We start from the raw sequence: 3,627 nt of genomic DNA on the forward strand, positions 1-3,627 counted from the left end.
AGCACATGCTTCCTCTGATACATGTGCCGGTAGCAGCCACTTCTTTTCACCTTATAGCTGTTAGGGTTGCTGTGAGACATGTGGATTTAGGTGCGGATACTTAAAGTCCAAGACACACTTGGTAACTGAAGTCTCGATAACTAGGAACGCTGTAGCACTTGAAAGCTGAGTCTGCAAGGTTCGAAGATGGGAACTGTTGCAGAAGGTTGTCGTGAGGTTAGTCTATGAACAACTGCAGAGGACTTGCAGAGCAAACCTTTATAGGTCCCGAATATGACATCACCTTGTGTTATGACATCATCAGTGAGACCATCCGAGAGGCATGATTTAAGACACTTATGAATCATGACATCATCCGTCTGTGACATCATCAGTGATCTATGACATCATAGTAGGAATGATGACATCATCCTAACAATAGCGAGGAGTTTGAGGACGTAGCACGTGAGGGGGATCACCCACCCCCCCCCGAACAGGCGCCCCGACTGACCAGAGCAGGCAATAGTGCAGCAACCAGGCCACTTAATCCGGCTTCCCACCTGCAGACACAGCCAAATATGCCTGTATGGATGGACCAAGCAGGAGGTATAACACGGGGGCTCGAACCTGCGACCCCGACACCCGTTCCAAAACGGAGGTGAGGGCGGAAAGTGAGTTTTCAAAGGGATAAATGTGAGCACCTGTGGCCATGTAAACGTTGAGTCATCAGTATTTATTGATCAAAACCTTATCAGCCCCCTGCTGATATGATGCTGTCAGTACAAATCCTACTGAGTGCACCTTTATTTTGTCTTATATTGTACATGCACTTTATTTTGTCTTATATTGTACATGCACTTTCTGATGAGATTATCTTTTAATATACCGTACTCTCTTTTCGACTCAATATATGAAACAGACAGCAAATCATTCTTTTTTTCTGCTCTGCTGCCGCCCATTAGAAATCCCCATTTCAGCATTTTATCAATGTTCTGTTCTGTAATGCAAGTCAGGAAATTGCTGCGTTTGACAAAACAGTGACTCATCTGAGAGTGAGAACCCAAATGTCTTTCTTGGCAATAGCCGAGGGGTACTGCGTCATCGCTAAAGGTCAAAGGTCGGCTCCGTCCGGATTCTTAAAGAATGTCGCACAGGATTCAACAGACTGCAAGTCAACACTGGCCCAAGGACGCGCTGCAGCGAGCAGACAGCTGATGAGCTGGAAAATGCAGTAGAGGAGAGAAACCTCCCTGAGAGTGTTGCTGCTTCAGGGTGAGCAAGAGAGAAACCTCCCTGAGACTGTGTGTGTGTGTGTGTGTGTGTGTGTGTGTGTGTGTGTGTGTGTGTGTGTGTGTGTGTTGTTCAGGGTGAGCATCAAGCAAACGCATCAAATATTCCTCTGCAGTCAACACAGATGGAAAGCATTATTCTCAATCTCACCTGTGATCACAGCATATTTAGTTATGATAGATGCTCTGATTATAACATATGTTATATGTATATATATGTATAACATCTGTATATATATATAAAATATTACGTATTAAGTATTACCCAACTTTATTCCAGCCCCCCTATTGTAATTGCATCATTTCAACTTGCAAACATCAGTATATTTGCAGGAAATGTGGTCTTAATTTAGAGAAGCCCAAACTGTAGCACCTTTAATTAGACATACGTAGGCCTCCATACGTACATACATACATGCATACATACATTCAGACGTACATACATACATACGTACATACATACATTCAGACGTACATACATACATACGTACATACATACATTCAGACGTACATACATACATACATACATACATTCAGACGTACATACATACATACACGTACATACATACATTCAGTGTACTAGGGATGGGCATTTCTAGCAAAAACACTATTCGAAATTCGCTGGCCAAATTCGAATTTAATTCGAAATTCGAAAATAAAAATAAAAATGTAATTTTTTTTTTTTTTTTTTTTTTTTGGTGAGTGAAATGTTGCATTGTCTCCCCTGATTCTAAGTCTACGGCTTTATTAATTAATATAAAAAGCTTCGGCTGTGGATTTTTAGCTCAAACAAGCATTGCACCACTGAAGTAAAGAACATGTTACATGACATTGACATTTTCGAAAATAAAAAACAGTTTTGACAATCATGAGTGGTTCATTAAATATTTACTAGGCTCAGGTCTGAGTGCCAAAGGGGTGCCAAAGTCACCCCCTCTCCCTCTTCATGGGATTTCATCCGCCATTCATTTTTCCATAATTGCGATTTGACTATACTTAGAATCAGGGGAGACAATGCAACATTTCACTAATTTTTTTTTTTTTTTTTTTTTCGAATTTCGAATTTCAATAATAAAAGTCGACCTTGATAATAACAACGATTATTCGAAAATTCGAAATTCGATGCCCATCCCTACAGTGTACACATATGATATTTTGTGGCTGCTTGTATCTGCTGTGAGAGTAGTTATTAGACCGAATTATATGCAGTATTGCCTGTAGTCCAAACAATGCAGCAATCATGTCAGTTCCCGCTGCAGAGGTGTGTGTGTGTGTGTGTGTGTGTGTGTGTGTGTGTGTGTGTGTGTGTGTGTGTGTGTGTGGTGATCTGTCCAGCGGTGAGGCAGCTGTGGCCCTCCTGAGACCTGAGCCCGTGACCCTGAAGTCATGTGCTGCTGCGGGGCTCTGAACAACAAACCCGCCCGGCCCAAATCAGACACCTTATCCCCCCTCGCCCTCTCGGAGCGTCGCCACTGTTGTTCTGGCCGGACCCCCGGGCGGCGTGGAGCCGTCGGGGTCTGCAGGGACAGCGTGGAGAAGTCAACGTCGTTTAAATTCCAGGTCCGGCCATCCAACACCCCACCCCCCCCCTCCCACGCCACACCGGGCTGGGACTTCACACCAGACATTGATCTGAACTTCAAAACCACAACAGAGCCTCACGTTCCCCCCCTCAGCTGACACAAAGCATTTGTTGAGATGGCTTCTCTGTAGGCGTGAGCGCTGACAACAGCCCCCCCGCCCCGCCTCCCCACCGCACATCTGAACTGACAAGCAATGTTTTGGTTTTGCAATATGCAAAGTAGCTTTTGCTCTGCGCTTTTCTGCTATTTCAGCACGTGAGCGAACACACATGTCCCACACAGGCAGGCGGCCGGAGACGTGTCTTTCTCCATTAGTGCGGTCGTCAGGAAGAAAGAGGGGAAGAAAGTGAATTACTTGTGATCGAGGGTCAATTTGCTTTTCGCTGTGCTCAATTCTAAATGTAAATTGAAACTGCAATTCATGTGATATTTATGGGGACCCCCCCCCCCCCCCCTCCATACAAATGATTGCTGTTGGGGACCTTTTGGTGGTGGTAAAATATGTATTTATTTATTTATTTATTTTTGAAGAAAATTGACTGCACTGAAAGTAAATGGACACCAGTCATGCACATGATCACTCCATGTCTGCCTTTATTGCTGCAGATACTGTATGGCAATATCAGTTTGCACAACGTGAAAAGAAGACTTTACAAAATTGAAAATTGAAAAATGGAAGTCACGTGACCATTTCCAGGGTACGCCCACCCACACTTCAAGGTACGCCCCTATAAGGTACGCCCACCGACAGACAGAAGTGTGGGTCGATGACAGTT

Source organism: Poromitra crassiceps (assembly GCF_964638095.1).
Source record: "Poromitra crassiceps genome assembly, chromosome: 9".
NCBI lineage: Eukaryota > Metazoa > Chordata > Actinopteri > Beryciformes > Melamphaidae > Poromitra > Poromitra crassiceps.